At 34.1% G+C, this 12,395-nt stretch overlaps 1 protein-coding gene and 1 long non-coding RNA gene across 2 annotated transcripts in view; both read right to left on the bottom strand.

The window, feature by feature from the left end:
- The window catches only part of LRRTM4 (leucine rich repeat transmembrane neuronal 4), an 857,748-nt gene that overhangs the window by 598,659 nt on the left and 246,694 nt on the right, over window positions 1–12,395 (bottom strand). The window lies entirely within an intron of this gene.
- The window catches only part of LOC116421228, a 54,355-nt gene continuing 48,644 nt past the window's right edge, over window positions 6,685–12,395 (bottom strand). Inside the window, exon 2 of the long non-coding RNA XR_004231525.1 lies at window positions 6,685–6,945. This is a non-coding gene — a long non-coding RNA (uncharacterized LOC116421228). The remainder of the gene's footprint in view (window positions 6,946–12,395) is intronic.

The following is a 12,395-nucleotide window of genomic DNA, read 5'->3' as shown; positions in this document are numbered from 1 at the left end:
AAATGAACAATCCAAAACTAATTCAATCTCCAGATCCTAAAGGTGTTCCAAAAGGTTTACCCTTCTGCTAGTGTTCATTTCATTTTCAGAAACTTATAAAATATATTCTGCTCCATAAAAGCTGATTTTCCCCCTCACTATATATGACAAGAGGAATCATTCTGATCAAACTTTCCAAAAACAATAAAACTTCAAGAAAGCCGTCTGAAGGGCTATGTGGCAGGATGACCGATGAGCTGATCCACCTGAATGATTATGCAGATATCTCTTGGTATGTTTCAATGGGTTTTGGCTGAGCTGGATGTAACCCAGACATTCAGCTTGTCTAATTAGCCATGGAGGGTTGACAGCTTTGCTAATCTCATGGACTGGTCCTCCCTATGTTTCTGGCCATTCAAAAAGCTTTAGCGGGTGCTCCCAGACTAATGGGGCAGAACAAATATTTCAGTCACATCAATTCATTTAGACATATAAAGATCTAAGCTATTTTTCAGGGGTAATGGTATATCATGTTTTTCACTTAACTCCTTCTGTGTGTGTTCTTTGTATGTAGGTTTACACATGATTTTTTTTAGTGCAGAAAACTCACTTTCCCCATGAAAATAGGCAATTTGTAGTTTCGAGGAACTGCCTACGACAATGAGAGGACAGATAACTTGTTCAGAATTAAATACCCAGGCTTTGTCAAAGACAAAATTTGAACACAGATTTCAAAACTGATTCTTGAATAATTGCAGCAAGCTGCTGTCTTGGTCACATGGCATCACTATCTTGCAGTTAAGATACAATATGCCTGACCATCACTGATCAAACCAATAGAGACTCAGAAGGCTGTATCATAGTTGGGGTACAAAGAATCCATATGATGATCCAGAGTGGAGATGGCTCCGAGTTTGGTTATCTTTCATCTCATTTAAGATACTTTATTTCTACTTTGCTCATAAAGTACAGTGCCTTCTCTGATGAGGGCACACCATGCTGGGCGACCCTGTGCCAGTGTCTCTTCCATGTCTCACAATTGATATCTGAAGTTCTTGAGAGAGACCTTGAGATTGTCCTTGTATCACTTCTTTTGACCACCAAGTGAGTTCCTGCCTAGTATGAGTTCTCTATAAAATACCTTTTTGGATAAACATACATTGGGAGCCTAACCGTGTGGCTAGCCTTTGGAGTTGCGCTGCCTACAGTAGAATTGGACTGTATCTGATACCTTATCTTTATATGTATACATGTGTGTGTGTGTGTGTGTGTGTGTGTGTCTCTCTCTCTGTGTATGTATATATATATATATATATATATATATATATATATGACCTCACAAAAGCCAGATGGGTTAGCACATATGCATTATACAAGCTAGTCAATCACACCATGTTCAATATGTACTCACAATAATTGAATGTGGTATTAATTTTGACCAATAGTACACAAGGAACTTAGAAATTCAAAATGTATTATTAATAATAGACTCTGATTTATTCTCTAATATAATGATTGATCCAATTCTTCAACAATATTTATCACTATATTTCATTTATTTTTTTTAATTCCAGTTTAAAACATTGTCTGCCCTTTAATACAACTGAGGTTTCTAGATGCTAGAGCACATCAGAGATTTCCTCCATTGACAGAAGTTCATTTTTCTCTGTTTTGTAACAGAACTTTAGAACTTAAACACATTTGCATCTCTCTTGGCTTGAGATCCCATAAGATAAACAAAACATGGGACAAAGTAAAATAATGTTTTTGTTGACATGCCATAAACCTTACAATTTTTGACATTTTATTAAATATTTTATAATAAAATGTGTCCTTTTTATTACATTTGTATATTTTATATGATTTGTCATAAATTTCAAGATTTGTTGACACATTAGGTAATGTTTTTATCATGAGGTCACACGTTCTTTTGCATTTTAAGTATATCTTTGACAGAAAGGCTACCCAGCCAAAGCCTACTTTTGATTTTAGCCTTCAAGTTTTCAATGGAGTTTATAATCAGTTAAGTTCCCAGAGTACTGAAGCATGTGCATCTCCAGATCTCAGATTCATTATGTAATTATTTCACAGCATATGGCAAGTTGCAGTATCATGGTGCAGAAGTCAATCTCTAGTTGATATGTTTTCTAATTCTTGAATACTTCTTCATTCCCTCAATGGGGACAAGACTTGCCAATGGAAGAAAAAAATCCCAAAACATTTTGGGTGTATGTCATTTTAGAGTCGGATAAATGTGCCCATCTAATACTGGTTCATCTTGGTGACATAATATACCACAATGGTGGTCTAGCCTTGGATGCAAGAGAACTTCATTTTTACAAATGATCTCTATTTCAATGTTCAGAATTCCAATATTTATATTGACTTTCCTAGGGAAAAATATTTTTCTTCTTCATATCAATACTTTGCGGCATGGTATCCTTAATTGTTTTTCTGACATCAAGAAATGTATACCTCACATTAGATGGATTAATAAAACATCATTATCATCAAGTGTCTTCTCTTTCTCTCCCTCTTTTTGTTTTTGCTCCTCCACCTCCCAAGAATTTAATATACTATTTTGAAACAATAGTTTTCAGTTATATTTATATGAAATTAATTTTGTGAGTGGGAGGATAAGATATTTTGATAAATTCCAGTGAGGTTCTATCCTTATAAGATGTAAGAAGACTGAAGTATTAGAAAGGCAAAAAGAAAGGCAGGAAGGCAGGGAGGCAGGGAGGAAGGAAGTAGGAAGGGAGAGAAGAAATAAGGAAGAGAGAGGAAGAAAGGGAAGGAGAGAGGGAAGAATTAAGGGAGAAAGGAAGAGAAAATCTTCCTATCCGCTAACTTCTTTACATTTTTCTCATTATTCAGTCATTACTCAGATGACATCTCTCAAATAACTGTTTCCACCACTTTTCTTGTCCTAAAATTATCTTTGTTTCTGTTTCATGCCCCAGCTCCCATTAGATTGTATGATGCTTAGGGGGAAGTACTGTTGTCATAGTTTATCTTTCTTTTTCAATACCTCGCTCAGTAGCTGGCAATTACAAGGTGATTAATAAATGTTTGTTCAATAGAATTGAGTTGAATCTGAGGCTTCTTTGAATAGATTGGAATAGATTTCTCTGTGTTAAACTTTTTTCTCATAAAATCATAATGAATGTATGTACTAACATACTCACAATACCTTGAAAATTGTTCCCAGTTTAACAAGGCATAAGAGTAAGAAGAAGCCAGTCTACATTTTGAAGAAACTGTTCTTTATGTCTTTGGAATCTATCTACATGAAATTTATCTTCCAAGTGGGCAGAATAGGATACATTAATGGACACCAGTGAGACACTATTCTTGTCCAACACATAACAAGACTCAAGTGTGACCTGAATGGTTCCCTGGTGTTTGAATTTATATTCCTCTCAGAGGCATTGAAGAGTGTGTTTCACCACAAAGAGCTAAAATCATTGCAATCATTGTTTATAAATCTTTTAGAAAAATGCATTTTCTTAGCAGCAGCTATGGCAACAGGGAACTCGAAACGACATTGGGAAAGAATTGAGTGAGGCTGCTCAGGGTAATATCCACAGGATTTATATTTTAGTATCTTCCATGCTGGGATTCTGGGAAATCAGGAGAGCAAAATCACTCAGCGAATACAAGTATGGTGTCTGGGACTGCACAGGATTTTTTTTTTTTCTCCCCTGCCTGCAGGTTACATGACCTTTGACAACTGTTAAGAAGATAAATAACCATTAAAGATTCTCCTGGAGAATGTTGATCATTCATTATTTATTTAACACATATTCCAAGAATTATGTCAATATCTGTGGAGAAAATTGTATGCATGTATGTATAAATTTGGATTCTCTGTGTATATATATATATATACAGAATCCAAATGTATATATATATATATATATATATATATATATATATATGTACACACACATGTGTATACATATATGTTTATATCCACAGGTAATATCTACATATGTATATTTGTGTGTATATGTATATATAATATAATAGTACATCTTTTCAACAAACATACTCTATTTGAGGATGACAATTTGTGTAGGATATCAGTTCCAGGGCAAATAGAATATACAAAAAGTTCTGAGTGTTCAACTGCAAGGCTCAGAAATGTTTAGGAAAGTTTAAGTTTTGCTGCATAGGAGAATCTGATCACCATTTAAGAGGTTGCAAGATTCAGGATCAAAGTTAGAAGAATACTGGGTTCCCACTGACAGGCCAAGGGGAGATGGATTTGCTGTTCAGCCATGAGGGAAAAAGAGGGAAGGTCATTAAAAAGAAATTTGAGGATGGCTAAGAATGGAGATGATGAAGTGAGACAAAACCTCTTCTTGCCCTGAAGTACTTTGTGTTCTAATAGGGGGAAAAGGGCAAATATTTATTGGCATACAAGAGTAATCCAAAATAAACTGAAGATTATATGAAAGGGGAAAATATAATTCTTGGGAGAGTAGGAAAGCTCTCCTAAAGAAAGTGAAATTTCAGTGGAATATTCAAGGGATCACTTTCCAGGTATGCAAGACAACCATCGCAAAGGCAAAGAGGGAGGAATATGTGAAGAAGTGCAAAGCAGTCAATATAAACATCCCAAAATATATGTAAAGGAAGCATTAAAAAAATCACTGGAAAGATAGCAAGGGGACAAGGTGTGAAGTGTCACATGAACAGTAAAATACTTCTTAAGCATTTATTTGATGTGAGGCACTCTAATAGGTACTGGAAGAGATTATATGAAATTAAGAATGCAATCCATACAATGACTTGAATATTCTTTCCTAAGCAAATTAAGATATTAAAGTCCCCTGAACGTATCATCTATGACTTTATCATCTTGAGATTTTGTTTATGTGATCTTATAGTTCCTAATACAATGTACATTTCCATCATACTATGATTTAATGTCCCCCTACCTAGGCCCATACCTTCTAAAAGGTCAGTCTGAATCCCTCCTTTTTCATACTCACCTCTGACATTTTTTATTTTTATTTGTACTTTAATTCAGTTGTCCTTTCCCATGCAATTTTTTACTGAATTTCCACCTCTTCCCCTCCCCCAATAAAAATTGTTCATACTCTCTTAGTGACAAAATTAATTAGTATGTGAGACCTCATCATTCATTCACTGCTCCAGGCGCAGAAATTCACTCTTCATGACTTGCTCACTCATTTTAGGAGAAATAACTTATTCTGCACACTTATCCAAAGACAGAACATAATTAATGACATTTTAGAGTTGTATGAATAATCATTCATCAACAACTCTTGGACTGTAGCTCTGGTTACTCCATTGTTGTTGGTGAATAATTTTAGTTGTGTCCAACTCTTCATGACCCTTTTTGGATTTAATGGCTTTTCTTGGCAGATATATTAAAGCAGGTTGCCATTTCCTTCTCTACTTCATAAGGAAGCTGAGACAAACATTGTTAAATGACTTGCCCAATGTTACATGGCTTGTACGTTGTACAAGCCAGATTTGAACTCACATTTTCTTGACTTCAGGCCTAGCACTCTATTACATCACTGGTCAGTCAATGGTGGGAACAGATAGACAATTAATAAGTCTTTGTCAATGGATTTACAGATTTGTCAAAGTTAAGGACAGCCAAAAAAATGGAACGACAGAATTCCATCCATTGTACCACCTAACTACCCTCTTACCCCATAGGATGACAAAATTGTCAATAAATGAAACATTATTTTGGGGAAGGTACAAACTTTTAATCTGATGTAATGTTTCATTTATTATGTTCATATTCTTTTTTACTTTCCTTCCCCCAGTGACATATAAATGTGTGAGAGTAGGGTTCAATTTGATTTTGAACCTATGCTTTTAGTGATTTTCACAGTGCTTGAAATATAGATGATTAATGAATACCTATTAGTGTTAATATTGCCATGACGTTAAGAAGCCATCTTTGACATCTTGTTACAAAATTCATCTGATAAAGAGATGAAAAAAGCAACATTTGGCATTTTTATCATATTTATTTAATTTATGAAATATTTCCTTTTTGTAACACAATGTCTTCTTCCCTCATTCAATTAATAGACACATCCTTATTAAACAATATAAAATTCTGGCTATTTTGTTAATTTCTAGAAATTCAAGCAAAGATAAACCAGATTTTTCCTGTTACTTATATCCTTTCCTGTCTGTCACAAATACAGGAGTCATACATTGGAAGACCATCCTTGGAAGATGAGCTTAACGAGATTAAAGATGACCAACTGGCCGTGAAACCATCCCTGAGATAGGAAAATGTCTATACCAAGTATGTAATGATTTCCCCCAGAGAAATTGGTCAATGAAAATAATTTGTTCCAGTGGCCAAGTGGCAACTGAAGTAGTCATTGCCAAGTTCTTAGAGCTTGTCAGATATCAAAGACACCAAGGTAATCCACTGCACCCCGAGTCATTTTCAGTCCTCCTTTTTTTGTCCTTTTGAACTTGGATGGCTCTGGAAGAAAGAGTGAGGCTAATGACTTTGTGCAACTCTACGTCATTTATACACATTCCAGACATGTTTCAAGACATCTCTTTGTTATGTCATTGGTCCTCTTCAAACATGAAGGAGAAACAACAATCTTTCCTTAACAATAGATGACTTCCCAATAACTGCCTTTAAGTTTCCTCATCGGTAAGATGTGTGACATAATAATTAAATTATAATAAATCTTTAAGTCTTTTATTTATTTTTTAAGACATCAGTGCCCATAGATGTAAATGAAGGAATGGGATCATATGGCATTCTTGGTTCCTTCTAAGTTTAAGTCTGTGATCTTATTATTTTCTTAGTAGGATGGAAAAAGTGCCTTGTCAACCTTCATGCAGTATGCAAATATTCATGATTGTGATGATGATGATAAAGATGGAGGTGATTGTTATGATGATCCTAAATTTTCTTCATTCATGATCAGTTTCTCAAGTTACCTGTTATTGGTGCCAAAGTAGAGCAAATCAACAGAAATGTGGTTATTCACTTAAAAATTAAAACTAAAACAATGTGAAAACAATTTTCCCTTCAAATTTTTAAAACTTTTAGATTATAAAAAATAGCCATTGGTAATAGAAAATATATCTGTTGTTTATTAAAATAAAAATTAACAAACATAATTAAAATATTATTATATATGTGCCCCTCCTAAAATGAGGACTACCTTACGAAAGACTAGCTTTGGTAGAAATGTAAATAGATAAACCTCTTTGGAAAAGAGCTTAGATGTATCCATCTTACTTTCTTTGTGTTGGGAATAAAATGAAATTATAACAGCAAATTTTGGGAAAAAAGAAGGAAGCAAAGAAGGAAGGAAGGCAGAAAGGCATGCATGAAGGCAGAAAGAAAGGACTTAAGGGACGGAAGGAGGGAGGAAGGCAGGCAAGCAGGAAGAGAAGAAGGGAAGGAGGGAGGGAGGAAAGGGAAAAAGATAAATGAAAGGGTAATGGGAAGAAGGGAGAAAGAAAGGGAAGGAGGAAAGGGGGAAAGGAGGAATGGAAGAAAGAAGAGTCATGGAAGAAGAAAGAAATGGGGAGGAAACTAATAATACAGAATGGGTCTGAAGAAATTGTAGAATTGTCATTGCAAATAATTGGCTTGAGTGCACTCTCCAGAATTCAGTATTATAAGGGATGGGTTGATTGAACGGATAACAAAAATGTCAGGATAACCCCATGAAGTCTATTATTCCTTTCAAAATATTTTTTGGGCAAGAAGCTTGCACCATACCTAAATTAGACATATAGAATAGGGGATTTTAACTATTTCTTTTAATAATGAATAATAATATTTGCATTAGTAATCTGACCCCTTTGCTTTCCTCATTTTCTGCTTCTCCACTCCATACAGCCTCTAGTTGATGAAGTGTTGAAAAAAAACAAACAAACAATAAGATAAGTTATATGTGACTCATTTTTTCAAGCTATTGAAAATCTGTCTCTTACAGTCTTGAAGGCTTTATATTTTTAATTGCATTTGAAGAATTAACCATGAAGAATATTAAAATAATTATGACATGTAATGGAATATTATTGCAGTGTAAGAAATGATGAATGTAAAAATAAAATAAGAGAAACTTTAGTCATATTTTATGAATTAAGGAAGAGTAAAGAAGGCAGAATTGGGAAAACCTTTTCAATGAGTGCAACTAATTGCACATGTATAATAGTGAATGACAGCATTCTTATTCCCTGAAAATAATAACAAAATCCTATTCTTTAAACAATTATAATGAACAATTATGGTCTTTCAACACTAACGATAATACAAATCTTACTAATTTCAGTGGAGAGGAAGAGAACTATGAAACTGGATTAATTGGAATGAAAAATATAAAATGTTAAAATTGAATTTGTTTAAATTTTAATGTTTTTTCTTTGTTCCCTTCTTTCCCCTCTTTTCTTGTGCAAAGAAGGCATCAGTAGATAAATGCATTAGAGAGACTGATCTTAAACCAAATGGTAAATCTAAAACTAGGAAATAAAAGAGTATAATCATTGAAAATCAAGAACAGAAATGCAAAAACAATTTTAAATCTATGTGTTGGCCCCTCTTTTCATTCAGGAAGATTATTGGTATATATAATAAAAAACCAATAATTATCTAAGAATTGTTGACAATTTTATTTTTAATTAAGAGAAAGCAATTTATTTTCTTCTTTTGCCATGTGTTATAATGGTGACTTTAGCTAACATCTCATGGTCATACCTTCAGGGAAAAACAAATAATAAATGCATGCATCTCATCCAAGACTTTTTGGCACTGGAACAGGTATCAAGAACATTCATTTTAGTCAACCCAAAGAACTCTGCCAGCTGAGATCTGCTTTGATTGGTTAGTTCATGTCATAGAAAAACACAAATAATTTCCCAGAAACTTTTAAGGTCATTGCAAAGAATTCAGTGGGTACCTAAATAGTGAACCAGTTTAAATCTAAAGAGAAAATGAGATATGTTGCAAAAACTGATGTTCTTTTCAGAAAACAGTGTAATTGGCAGTGATATAATGCTGGCTACTAGAGAAGCTAAAAGCACCCTGCAAACATTTTGTGAAGAGAATGACCATTTTCCTCCTAAATGATTTGTCCCTCAATCACTTCTCCAGGGGCTCTTGCTAGGCAATCTAGTTCACTATCAAAAGTATATCACAAATGCTACAGCTAGTGTTAGTAATGATAAATGACATGTATATACACTTAGAGACATTCAAAACATTCTATAGATATCTCATTTCATCATCAAATCATTTTCAAGGCAATCTATTTCAGATTTGCATCAACACATGTGTATATACAACAAAATAATATCTACCTTTATATCCTATTTAAATTCTACTCATCTTTCAAGACTAAGTTAGATTGCTCCATAATCCATCTATTTTTCCTTGTTCCCTCTTGTTAGAAATAATTCCAGCTTTCTTTGAACTTCCATCATGCAGTTTCCTTTCTGCTTCTAGTGTGAATGAGAGCTTATTTGGTGGTTATTTTTTCAATCAAGTCTGCTTTTAATGCTAGAATTTAAGCTTTTTGTAAAAACTCTGAATGTTATGTCAGAAAAATCTTGGTTCAACCATCCCCAGCTCAACATTTAGGATTACAGGACCGAAGATTAAGACATGAAAGGGACTTTTGTCATCACTGGATTAGAGATTTTGAATGGAAAGGGGCCTAATGATATCAGCACATTAAACATCTTTACTTTGCAAAGTCAAGGCCCAGGAACTCTACTCAGGTTGGTTAGGTGATTTGCTAAAGGTGATCCAGCTAATAAGTGTGGAAGACAACATTCAAACACAGATCTTCCTGATGTTCAACCCACTATTTCATGTTGCTGCCTCAATATTTGTGTAATCACAGTTGTTCTGAACCTCAATTTTCTCATCTGTAAAATGGAAATTTTGATAATGTCCAAAATTTGCAAAAATTAAATTATTTGAAGTCAGGGATTGCCTTGCTTTTTATTGATATACTCGGCTTCCAATTTACTGAAAACAAATACATAATAAAGGTTATTAGGTATGATTGCATGTACCTCAGGACTGGAAAACCATAGTAGGAGCAGGACTATGTTCTGCAATATGTGAAGTATTAGAAAAATAAATGCTCATAATTTACTTTTTGTACTCCTTTAGCAGGGAACCTTGTTCCAGGGTAGTCACTTGATTATCAGAAAATTTAGAGAGGACAGGAAGGGGCTTCAGAGACCATCAAGTTTAACTCATACACTTTATAGTTGTGGAAATTGGAGCCATATGTGTTAAATGATTTGTCCAGAGTCATAAAGGTGATACATTCAAGAGCAAGTATTCTCATCTGTCTGCACGTTCTGTGTTCTTTGCATCATATCCTACTGCCTCATCAGAGTGAATGAATATTTTATGATGTTTAAATGCTGACAGGCAGGCATTGTCATAAAAGTTATTGTGACATTTACCTAATCCTGATGGAAAGAGGCAACTCAGAAACCAAAAGACAACTGACAGTGTGGTTCCAAATGGGAACTGATTTTATACACAAAGGTATTGAAAAAAGAAGTTTGATGTCCCAAATGTCATTACCCAGACCTTATAATAGAAATCCCGAATGGCACAACCCAGAAGGACTTAGGTGGAATGGAAAGAACATCAGGGTCAATATGTCTAGTTCAAATCCCAACTTTTGTGCTTCTAAGATCTGAGATCCCAGACGGACACCCTTGCTGCTTTAAACCTCGGGTGTTTTATATGAAAATATTGTGATCATTATGAATACTTTGAAAAACAGAACTCACAAATGTTGCGAGGAACCATTTTCTGCAGTTTAGAATATTAAATATGTGCAAGATCTTATTCATATATAAATGTATATACTATGGCAATATTTACCATGGCGGATACGGCACAAAATATGAAGATAGGGAAGCTCTGGATTTGAATCCTAAGTTTCATGACTGAGTTCCAATATCTCCCTGATCAAATACCTGCACTGGCTCGCTTTGACTCTCAAATAAAATGTAAATTTCTTAGCTGGCCATTTTAAAGACATACCCCCTTTAGTCAATCTCAGGCTTATCCTTCTATATATTGCTTAATATGCTAATGGTAACTACTGATATAAACTTATATGGATATTAAGATCCACGCATTAATTATAATAATGTATATGTGAAATAACCTCTGGGCTTTGGGCAAACTATGTACTTCTCGTATACTCACTATATATCTGTCTTTCTTTGAATCTAAACACTTCCTTAAAGCTCAACTTAGGAACAGACTTTCTGAAAAACCCTACTCATTTGAATTCTCTTTCCTCAAAAACATTTTTATTTACTAATTTACTAATTGCACTTACTGTATTTATTAAATATAATTTGCTAAGGGTGAAAATAAGCTAGCTCAATATAGGACTATCTGGACTTTGTCTTTGCAATTCCTCTCATATAATAATAATCTTTTGGGTAGACTTAGATAAACTGAAAATCCTGATTCTCACACAGATTTGTTCTTTTGTTGTTCAGTCATTTTTCAATCATGTCTGAATCCTAATGACTCAAACTGGGGTTTTCTTGGCAAAGATACTGGAATGATTTGCCATGTCCTTCCCCACCTCATTTTACAAATGAGGAAACAAAGAAAAATAAGGTTAAGTGATTTACCCAGGGTCACACAACTAGCAAGTATCTGAAGCCAGATTTGAACTCAAGAGTCTTTCTGATTCTAAGCCCAGTGTTATTTCCATGCACTATCTAGCTATACCTGATTAATGTTTATAAGCCTGTTTCTTTGTCCATAAAATTGAAATGATAAATGCATCTTAAATACTCCAGATAGTTTTCGTGTGGCTATATGTGGAAGAAGTTTTTAAGTATTAATGTGATTCTCGACTCATAGATATGCATTAGAAAGGACCTCAAAAATCATATTATCTAACAATCTGCTGTTTCAAGTGAGATGACTTGAGGTCTAGCAGAGAGATTTGTGATGGCCATGTAGATAATGAAATTGGAAGATCTGTGATTTGAACCCTGACCCCCTAATATAAATTCCAGTATTCCTCCCACAATGTAAAACTCCCTTGCCTCAGATCTGACAGTCATATGAATATATAAATATCATCTTTTTTATTCTTTGTTACTTTTTTGAGATTTAGTTCAATCCTGATAATTCATTGATTATTCATGAAAGAATTCCCAATATGAAAAATTCCTTCACTAATACTGAATGGCAACACATGTATGAATTAAATTCTTGATTTATATTCTTAGATTGAATCAATAGATTCAACGTCACTTAAGATTTTCAAACTTCTTCACGGCCACATGGTCCTGATCAGAAGCAGGCCTTGAAGTCGGATATTATTAGTTTCTGGGTTGATTTCCATCATTAAATCACCTAAATACCATAAAAGTGA

The sequence above is a fragment of the Sarcophilus harrisii genome, chromosome 2 (assembly GCF_902635505.1).
Source record: "Sarcophilus harrisii chromosome 2, mSarHar1.11, whole genome shotgun sequence".
Lineage (NCBI taxonomy): Eukaryota > Metazoa > Chordata > Mammalia > Dasyuromorphia > Dasyuridae > Sarcophilus > Sarcophilus harrisii.
The sequence above is the reverse complement of the archived record's forward strand: the minus strand, read 5'-3'. Positions and strand labels throughout refer to the sequence as shown.